The sequence below is a fragment of the Anolis sagrei genome, chromosome 2 (assembly GCF_037176765.1).
Source record: "Anolis sagrei isolate rAnoSag1 chromosome 2, rAnoSag1.mat, whole genome shotgun sequence".
Classification (NCBI taxonomy): Eukaryota; Metazoa; Chordata; class Lepidosauria; order Squamata; family Dactyloidae; genus Anolis; species Anolis sagrei.
In genome coordinates, this window is record NC_090022.1 from 145,626,961 (window position 1) to 145,638,389 (window position 11,429).

An 11,429-nucleotide genomic window follows, 5' to 3' on the forward strand; every position below is an offset into this window, starting at 1 on the left:
ACATATGAGCAGCATTTTGATTTATGAGCTAGTGCCAGCGTAAGAGTACAGGGCTTTCACTCCCAACACTGGATGCTCAAAGCACAGGGCACAAGTAAAATTTTCTCAGGCCACAAATGGAAAAGTTAAGAAGTCCTACACTAGAGGACCTAGGGACCCCAAGCACGTCTCTGGGCATTTGAAGGTTCTCCAACATGATTTTATGTCAACTTCTGGGAGAGGTTCCTAAAGAGGTGTTCTCTTGGGTAAAAAAAAAAATAGTGTTTTTTGCTCACATTTTTGCACTTTCATGGGAGTCCTGTGCCCTTAACTGCAGCAAATGCAGAGGGCTAATGGTGCATATAGTGCAGTAGTCCCTGATGTATTGGAGAAGGAATTGTTGACCTTACATCTGATAGCGTGAGAAGTACTATTCTCAAAGGCCACAGATGTTCCCCATCACTACTTTTTATACAGTGTTAGGAATTTTTTTGGTACAAAACAGCTATTCTTCTACTTTTGTGTTTATCTTTAAAATGTTAATGTCTCATTTGGCATAAACAATTAAGTTGAAAAAATGCAGTTGCACACACATCTAGTTGACTTAAGTGCAGGTCATAAATTTTAAACAATTACAACCTACTAAATTTGAGGAGGAAAAAATTATACTTGGAGTATTTCTACACTTCTGTGTCCAAAGGATATATACACTCTACTCTCCAGTCAACAAAAGCTGTGGTGTATGGGAAGCCCAATATTAAATTGCACTGCTAGCAGGGAAAACAAAAAGCTTTAATAAGCAGATGATTTTGTTCTAGTTGCTTACCAGATCAACAAGATTAGTACACAGCAAACAAGATCACTATGCTGGGTTTGTATTGGATCACATGTCAAACACTTCCTAAGTGTCTAGGACTATGTGGTGTATCGGCGAATAAGGCATACAAATCCAAGTAGGGTGCCCTTTTGCAGCTGACAGATGGTAATTTTGTCAGCACCAATTGTTTTCAAGTGCTGGCCATAGTCTTTTGGCAGTGCACCCAGTGTGCTGAACACCACTGGACCACCTATATTGGCTTGAGCCAGACTCTTTGCAGTTTGATTGTTAAATCTTATTATCATGCAAGCTTTTCCAGTTGCTTGTCAATTCTGCTGTCGCCTGGGATTGCAACATCAACAATCTATACTCTGTTTTGTTTTTTTCCACAATTGTGAGGTCAGGAGTACTGTGCTCCAAAAGTCTGTCAGTCTGAATTTGGAAGTCCCAGAGTAGTTTGACGTGTTCATTTTATGTAACTTGTTCCGACTTGTGATCCCACGTTCTTTGTCACAGGCAAATAGTATTTGAGGCACAAGTTCCAATGGATCGTCTGAGCAACAGCATTATGCCTCTGCGTGATCTTCTTGCAGCAGCTGAGTATGTGATCCATTGTTTTGTCTGCTTCCTTACAGAATCTGTAGTCGACTTTTCAATTAATAATAATACCATGCTTTATCTCCCCTGAAGGGGGCTCAAAGTGGTTTAACATAAAAACATCAACGTAACAGTTTTAAAATATACAAATATATGAACATTAAAACAGCATTAAATATAACAATTATTTAAAAATTCCCAGTTAAAAACCATTTAAGTACATTCAGAGTTAAAAACCACAACAGTCCCTTAATTGATCTTAAACACCTTCATCTTTAAAAGCCTGCCTGAACAAAAAGGTTTTAGCTTGCCACCGGAAGGACAGAGGGAGGGGACCGGGAGGGTTCCCTGGGAAGAAGGGAGTTCCAATGTCTGGACACTCCAAATATTTTTCAACCAAGCTATCAAAACTGCTGCTAAATGTGTCCAGTCTTTAGAGTAGCAGCAAACCAGGTAAAATTACAACACAGGAAGCCAAACATCTTTTCTTTTTTTCTAACAAGAAATCCTGGGGGATGGGAGATGATCTGTGTGTATGAGACTTCCAACAACTTTCTGATGGGTTCCTCCCCCGCCCCCCCCAAAAAAACACAGCTCAGCTTTCTGCACTCTATGTAGGCACACAGCCTGCTTCTACACTCTAGAATTAATGCAGTTTGACATCAGTTTAACTGCCATGTCTCAATGTTATGAAATCTTGGGAACTGTAGTTTTGCAAGGTCTTGAAGTAGCACCTCCTTGGATTCCATTGCATTGAGGAATTGATGTCGAATATGACCCCCCCCCCCAATAAAAGATAGTTTATAATCAGGGAATTCATAGTTTTGCCAAGGAAGCCAGGCTAATGCTAGACAAAAACAGATCCCACCAAAACACCCACATATAGTCTTTTCACATCTCAAACCCTGTTCTGTTTCTCTTTCTTTCCTGTCTTTTCCATTCCGTAACTAGCCTATAGCCCCCATGTAGCAGCCTAAGACCCTTTTCCATGGCCCCACGTGGCAACGATGTTTGTGCACCCTTCCTTCCTTATGAGTGTCGCCTCAGAATAGCGACCCATGGAGTCTGCTGATCCTGGGGAGTCCCTTGTCTGTCACCCTCTGGGACCCTTGCTTGCATCAGGCCAATTTGGTGCTTTTTATGGATTGGATCCGTTTTTTATGAATGAAGCTCCTCTTTTATGAATGGACTCTGGCTGCTCAGTGCTTTTATGGACTTTTGTCAACTTTTATGGACTTTTGTCAACCTTGTCCAGGTGACAAGGACAAGTATTTCCCAAGTGCTGTATGCTCCCTTTCCCTTTTATGAACTCTGTATATGCCCCACATCCCCAATAATTACCATATATACTTGAATATAACCTGAGTTATAATAATAATGGAGGAAGAAATGATGAGTTATAGGGCTGAATTGATTGGTGAAGAGGAAACGGGAATAAATGGGTCTCGCCGCCATAGAAAAATTCAACACAGACCTGATTGCACCTGAGGTTAACTATGTTGCTCTGCATCTTCTTGAGTCCTGTAAGAGATGAGAAGAAATATCATCTATCTGGGTGGTTCTGAGAACTGCTATGGTGTTAGGCAGGACATGGGACAGATAAATGCCTTTACTCCCTGTATATGTTTTGATGACCACTGAAAAGATGCATAATAGGTGGGTGCCAAGTACTTATCTAAAGTACACAACCATTTTAATATTGGTTTGCAGTACATTTGCATCAGCTTTCTCTGCCTAAGAGTTTTTACACATACATAATAGCCCAGGCTCTGTCTTACCTAAAATATTTATACTCTTTACCTTACCAAGCCAGTTGAAAGTTTAGGGCAATGACCATGATTTGCATCTATCTGGATCCTATTACATTCCAGTCCCACAACTGTGTAAATAAGCCTTATATCCTAAAGCCTGGATACCACTCTGTACTGCATCTGATGAGATACGCTTATATACAATGAAACACGTGCAAAAATATAGTTATGACGTTAAAATGCTACTAAATTCCTCCCGTTCCCCTGCTCCCTCCCATTCTCCTTTTTACGCTGCAAAAGACTTAATATGGCAACTTTTTTGAAAATGTCATCACAAGGCCTTTTGGACATACAAAGGGCTGGAGAAATTTCCAGTCAGCTCCCATAAATTGTCCACTAGTGAATCACTTCTCTTGGAAGTGCCCTTTTCATTCCGCTTGACTCTAACTTACATGTAGAAATGGCAGGCAGAGGATGCAATTCATATTTTTAATAAAGCATGGTGCATATTAAATGCATTATCCACACTGCAATACCTAGGAGCCCCCAGTGGTGCGGTGAGTTAAACCTTTTTGCCGGCAGGACTGAAGACCAACAGGTTGCAGGTTTGAATCTGGGGAGACCACGGATGAGCTCCCTCTGTCAGCTCCAGCTCCCCATGTGGGGACATGAGAGAAGCCTCCCACAAGGATGGTAAAACATAAAAACATCAAGGCGTCCCCTGAGTTACATCCTTGCAGACGGCCAATTCTCTCACACCAGAAGCGACTTGCAGTTTCACAAGTTGCTCCTGACATGAAAAACAGAACAAAAAAACAAAACTGCAATACCTACTGGGCCAACTAAAAATCCCACAAGGCAAGAGGTTTGGAGTGGTGGGTGAGAGGCCTAATTTTTACAAGTTTGGCATACATGCCCTCCAATGAAAACCAGTATGTGAGGCCAAACAACGTCAATGTTGTTGGGCAAGTGGGCTTAATAACAAAAGACCCTCCGCTTAAATGCAGAGCAGAGCAACTTAGCAGCAGCACCATGACCCAGCACCAGGAGCTCAAAGTGATTAAAAAATAACAAAAAACCACAAACCAATGTTATATCTTCCACAGTAGGTTTTCTTTGTAGTAAAATAATATAGTTGCACTAGTATTTACAATAACAAGATTTGAACATGAATAAACAAATGCATAGTAGCTTTACAGGCAGCAGTCTTTATACTAGAGCTCCCTCACAAGGTTTCTCTTACACAGAAGTTTACCTCACACAGACTGAGGAGTTCCCTCACTGAGGCAAAATACACTAACAGGCTTCGGCCTACTCACTCTCCTCAGGGCCATGCTAGCTTTGGCCCGCTAACTCTAACAGGCTTCGGCCTACTAACTCTTTTAGTGCTTGCCTCACACTTCAGTAATCCAAAATACTCCGTTAATATTTAACATTTCTGACAAATGTATGGCCAATGAACCAAATGAAGGGGCAACTGGCGTAAGGACATGGGCTCGCTAGCACTCCAAAGGCACAAGCTAAGGAGTCCCCTCATTGGCCCAAAGTAGCCATGCAAGGAGGAAGCCATGAGTTGGATTCTTATTAGAAAGGCTTTACTACGGAGCCCCCAGTGGCACAGTGGGTTAAACCTTTGTGTCGGCAGGACTGAAGACCGACAGGTCGCGGGTTCGAATCCGGGAGAGCATGGATGAGCTCCCTCTGTTAGCTCCGGCTCCCCATGCGGGGACATGAGAGAAGCCTCCCACAAGGATGGTAAAACATCAAAACATCCAGGCGTCCCCTGGGCAACGTCCTTGCAGACGGCCAATTCTCTCAAGCCAGAAGCGACTTGCAGTTTCTCAAGTTACTCCTGACACACAAAAAATTGTGTGGCCATAGCAGTAACAACAAACATGCATACAGGAATGGAATTAAAGGGTTTGTCACAACTTTTATCAGACCTTTTATCATTTTTGACAGTAAATTGAATAGACATTCTGACTGGTTCCCAATGACAAATCATTTCATTGGTCTAAGCTTGCTATACAGTTGCTCATTGGTTGTTTATGATTTCGATTGACATTATAGCACACATGGGACCCTAACTGACACAACGATAGCACAACTATAGTCTATTGTTCTCTGACCATGACTGTCTTAATGAAACCATCTTATCTGTTATTCTGTTGCAAACATAACTCCAACGCAACTGGGAAACTTGGGGAGCACTAACTAGCCACCAGCTAGCCAGCTTTGTCCAGATGTACTGTTTTACTTGAAAAGTAACTTCCTCTCTGCAACACTGATTTCTCAAATAATCATCATTTTCTGTAAACAAAGGCCTATTGCAGAAACAGGCCAATATGCCAGTAAATCAGGACATATGGGCATTGCGAACATCTCTGAAAATTCCTTTTTAAAACTACGTCTCCTCAAAAAATGGCAAAAGTTATTCATGAAGACCACACAAGCTAGGCGAAACTGCACCAATTTGCTTTTGCCTTCTAGGAAACGCACACTTCTATTCCCTTCTCTCCACCATAACTGAGGACAGACTACTTTTGCACTTTGAACTCAGATTAAATGTTAGTCTTATCCTTGCTGGGAGGGGAAAGCTGGTTGGTTCATTAAATATCTATATTTCAGTGCCCTTTTCATTTCATCCCCTCCATAAATTAACTTAAAAGAAAGAAGCCCACATCTATATAAATAAAACTGTAATGTTTGTTTGTGGGATTAACGTAATGCAAAAACCACTGGACAAATTGACACCAAATTTGGACACTACACCCTTAACAAACCAACAAGTGACCATCACTCATAACCCCCCGCCCCCTCCCCCCCAAAAAAGCAGCAGAAAGGACTTAAAAACCCCAAAAGCTAAATGACAATACAGATGCAGATGTCCAGCTTACTAACAGTGGAGCCCTTGCTCTGCAGAGAGCAGGCAGGAACCTCTCTCAAGCACTGCCTTTGAGTCCAACTCTTTTCCAGTCTATGTCTAGAGGGAAGGAAGGAGAGAATGAGGGAGGGAAAGAAAAAGGGAGGTACGCAGGAAAGAGGTAGAGAAGGAAGGAAGGAGAGAAGGAGGGAGGGAGGGAAAGAAGGAAGGAATGAAGGAAAGAGGGAATGAAGGAAAAAAAAGCAGAGAAGAAAGGAAAGAAAGAGGTAGGGAGGGAAGGAAGGAAGGAAGGAAGGAAGGAAGGAGAGAATGAGGGAGGGAAAGAAAAAGGAGGGTATGCAGGAAAGAGGTAAAGAAGGAAGGAAGGAAGGAAGGAAGGAAGGAGAGAAGGAGGGAGGGAAAGAAGGAAGGGGGAAGGAAAGAAGGAATGAAGGAAAAAGCAGAGACGGAAGGAAGGAAAGAAAGAGGTAGGGAAGGAAGGGAGGGAGGGAGGGAGGAAGGAAGGAGAGAATGAGGGAAGGAAAGTAAAAGGAGGTACACAGGAAAGAGGTAGAGAAGGAAGGAAGGAGAGGAGGACATCTAAAAGTGAAGGAAGGAAGGAAAGAGAGAGGGAAGGAAGGAGAGAGGGAGAGAAAGAGGAAGGGAAGGAAGGGAAGAGAGAAGGAAAGATGGAACCAAAGAGCAAAGGAAGGAAGGAGAGAAGGAAGAAAAGAGAAGGGAAAGAAGAGAAAGAAAAAATGGGGGAGGAAGGAAAAGAAGGAGAGAAAGAAAGAAGGAGAGAAAGAGGGAGGGAAGGTTGGCCACAGCAACACATGGCGGGTACAGCTAGTAATGTAAAGATACATTCTTTTGCTTTTCCACAAACAAAAGACACATTCATTCATCTCTTTCAGACTTCCTCAACTTGGTGCCACTCAGATATTTTAAAACATCTAGCCAGGATGGTCAATAGTCAGCATTATGGGAACTGTAATCCAAAACAACAGAAAGGCTCTTCCATTTAGTTATAGGTTTCCAGTCCAGTCTCCCAGCCTCTAAATCCTCCTTTTTGGCCTGAGAGAATATTATTGGGCTTAATAACAAAAGACCCTCCCCATAAATGCATAGCAGAGTTACTTAGCAGCAGCATGATCCAGCACCAGTAGCCCAAATTGATAAAAAGAAGAAAAACACACAGACCAATGTTATCTCTTCCATAGGAGGCTTTTCTTTATGGCAAAATAATATGGTTGCACTATTTACGAAAACAAGGTTTCCATAACACAAATAAATTTCAACCTTTACATTGGAGCTTCACACACAAGGCCTTCTCATACCAAGGCCTAACTCACAATCAGGCCTACTAACAATGAGGCCTATTCTCCCACTGAGGCGATCTCTCACAGGGAGAGGCGTCTCTCACACTGAGATCTCTCTCAGACTGTGGCGTTACTAAGCAATAGGCATGCCGCAGCTTCTCCTAGTCACTACATCCATTTAACCCCTTCAGTGCTTGACTCACATTTTTGTAACCAAAAATACCTAGTTATTTTTTAAACATTTCTGACAAATATGTCTTACAACTATCTTTTTGGCCAATGGTAGGCCCACGGGAGATATTGGGTCCACAAGAAGATTCCTGCTTTCTGGTCTGATGCATATCTAGTCAGGAGGGGAGACCTCACAAAAATATAAACAGTAGGAATGACACCACAGAGTAGCCTTGCATCTTACATTTCATTGCTCAGAAATGGGTCCATGGTCACAATCTACAACTAGGGAAAAGTATTATGTAGTGTGTGGGTGCATTTTTGGCCCTTTTCTAGTATGAAAAAGTATCCCATGAACATAAATAATAAGAATACTTTACTGCAGGTCACGAAAGAGTGTATTATTAAAAGAACACACATATACACATAGAAGTGTACCATACGCTTACTCCATTCTCCTGCCTCTCATAAGAAGAATGAATGTTCATTCGTAGGTGGGAGTGAAAGAAAGACACATTCAGCAGACTGGTCTCATCTTCCTGAGTAATATATCATCTTCTTCCTGATGTATTTGTTTGTTCTTCTCCACTTGAAAGCAGTTCAAGCAAGACGTGAACTTACAGACACTTGGAAGAAAGTGATACCAATCAGGTGTTGGTCCAACAAGCTTGGACTTGGCTACCATCTGCTGGCCAACCGATGCTATGAACCATTTTCTTTTGGAAGTGATAAAGAGATTCAACCAATAATATTATTTTATCTAGTACGGTAGAGCTAAAGTCAATTTGCTTGTTATAAAACAATTGTTCTGCTTTCAAGGTGATTCTAACTTAGGTCAACACTGCCATAAGATTCTCTTGGCACAAATTCTCTTGCTATTGGCTTCCATGGAGGCTGAGAAAGTGTGTCCTGGCCAAGATCACCTTGTTAGTTTGCATGGGTGAGCTGAGCAAGATTTGAATCCTGGTGTCTAGGGTCTCAGGCCCCTTCTACGCTGCCATATAAATTCCAGATTATCTGCTTTGAACTGGATTATATGACAGTGTAGACTCATATAATCCAGTTTAAAGCAGGTAATGTGGATTATCTGCTTTGATAATCTGGATTAAATGGCAGTGTAGAAGGGGCTTCAGTTAAACACTGAGACCACTATGTTCCAAAAAGTGATACGGCTGTTTCTTTCAGAGAGTCTCTTGGGAAACTTGTAAGACTTTGTTACTATTTAATCATGTACGCACATGTGTACACATACAGAACGGATCAATTAAATGGCAACATAGCTTTCAGGATTAACATAGCTTTCAAGATTGTAGAACCAAGCAATTGTTTATAATAGCTAGTGATCCAGGAGCTTTGTCGGCCTTTTGATCTATGTTCAGTGACTGCCCCCCTTATTAGAGTAGATCTATTGAAGGGGAAAACCAGGTTTCCTGCTCCTAAAATGTTGTTAACTCAGTTTGCAAGCTACCACATTAATGCTGAGTACTAAGGAAAAGCTTTTAATTGTGCAGGCAATAGGGAGATACAGTTTTCATTTCTGTTGTGCATATATTTGTGCATGCAGTCAACTACCAGTCTAGCTTTTCAATAAAATTTTTGGGCTACTTTGTTAAGTTACACCAGTGGTTCTCAACCTTCCTAATGCCGTGACCCCTTAGTACAGTTCCTCATGTTGTAGTGACCCCCAACTATCAAATTATTTTCATTGCTACTTCATAATTGCAATTTTGCTACTGTTATGAATTGTAATGTAAATGTCGGATATGCAGGTTGTATTTTCATTCACTGGACCAAATTTCGCACAAATACCCAACACACCCAAATTTGAATACTGGCGAAGTTGAGTGCAAATTGATTTTGTCATCTGGAAGCTGTAATTGCTAGGATTTATAGTTCACCTACAATGAAAGAACATTCTGAACTCCACCAATGACGGATTTGAACCACACTTAGCCCACAGAACTCCCATGACCAACAGAAAATACTGGAAGGTTTTGGTGGGCATTGACTTTGAGTTTTGGAATTGTAGTTCAGCTACATCCAGAGAGCACTGTGGACTCAAACAATGATGGATCTGGACCAAACTTGGCGCAAATACTCAATATGCCCAAATGTGAACACTGGCGGAGTTTGGAAAAAGTAGGCCTTGACATTTGGGAGTTGTAATTGCTGGGATTTATAGTTTATCTACAATCAAAGATCCACTTGAACCCCACCAACGATAGAATTGGGCCAATCTTCCCACACAGAACCCCCATGACCAACAGAAAATACTGCAGGGATTTGAGAGGAATTGACAGTGATTTAAGAGAGATGTAGTTCATCTATCTCCGGATAGCACTGTGTTCCTATGATCATCAGAAATATGTGTTTTCTGATGGTTTTTGGTGACACCGCTGACACCCCTTCACGATCCTCTCAAGGGTCCTGACCCCCAGGTTGAGAAATGCTGAGTTACACCATTTCTGGTTTTTTCCTTCACACCACCTCTTTCAAGAATAAGGTGCTTGTTGTTGCAGTTCTCAGCACCCTGGGGCATTGCCACTTAGGAAGCAGGTTGAAATAACAGCAGGCCTAACATTCCTCCCCTTACGAACACTTATTCCACAAAGCTAGAGTCCTTGTGTCTGTTTGGAGTCTAACTTATGGTCTTGGTATCTTGCTGAGTGATGGAAGTACGGCAGGAATCTGCCTGGAAGCCTGTGTGGGAAGTTGGCGGAGTTCAGCCTTGATCCTTTTGCAATGCCTGCAGGAATGAGTAAGAATCATTCATTTTCATTTAACTTTAGACAAAGCAAGGTGGGTGTAACTGAATTGGAAGAGAGACTGCTGTGTCATTCGTCACTACCCATTGGGCAGGATGGCTATAATACAAGAGGATAAGCCATCACTTACTCAGAGAAAGTAATGATGTCTGACAAGATGCCACCCCTCCGCCTCTGTGGAGGGGAAGATCTTATCCCAGTAGACAGATGAAACAAAAGTGAGCAAACTTATTATTTACAAAGAAACTTCCTCAAAAAACTAGCCTTTACATATACTTTACACATTCCCATGCACTTCTAAGAGTTTATATCCCAGTTAGAACATTTAGATATTAGACTTAGAACAGTCATTTTAGAACTATAATTCCCTGAATTCTTCAGTCAACAGACATACAGTCTTTATAATTCTGCTCTAACCTGATCTTAAACCATAGAAAAAGCCACACAAATGAGAATCATAAAGCTAAAGTTTTCCCCTTGACATTAAGTCGAGCCGCGTCTGACTCTGGGAGATGATGCTCATCTCCATTTCTAAGCCAAAGAGCTGGCATTGTCCATAGACACCTCCAAGGCCATGTGGTCAGCATGACTTCATGGAGCGCCATTACCTTCCTGCAAAAGTGGTACCTATTGATCTACTCACATTTGCATGTTTTCAAACTGCTAGGTTGGCAGAAGCTGGGGCTAACAGCAGGAGTTCACCCAGCTCTCCAGATTCAAACCGCTGATCTTTTGGTCGGCAAGTTCAGCAGATCAGTGGTTAACCCGCTGTGCCCCAGGGGCCCCAATTCTACAGCATGAAATTTCTTGAGTAGCTATTATGGAGTCTTTAGAAAAATGCGAAGCTGGCCATTTGCCTTAGAAGATTGTTATGTTACAGAAAATCTATGTAGATTTACTCAAGGTCACCTGTACTTGCCCTCCTGGTGTTTTTGACTTTGCCACCCAGCCTTCCTTCCTGTTGACCCTGTCATATGGGGGTAATGGGAGATGAAATCAAAACATCTGGAGAGAAGCATACTGGCAGAGAATTTGGAAGCCTGTCTCAAGTTGCCATTTTTGGTAAGAAATAATTATCATGATCCCAATCTTCAAAAGCTATAAGGGACAATAAGGCCCCTTCTACACTGCCATATCAAATCCACATTATCTGATTTGAACTGGATT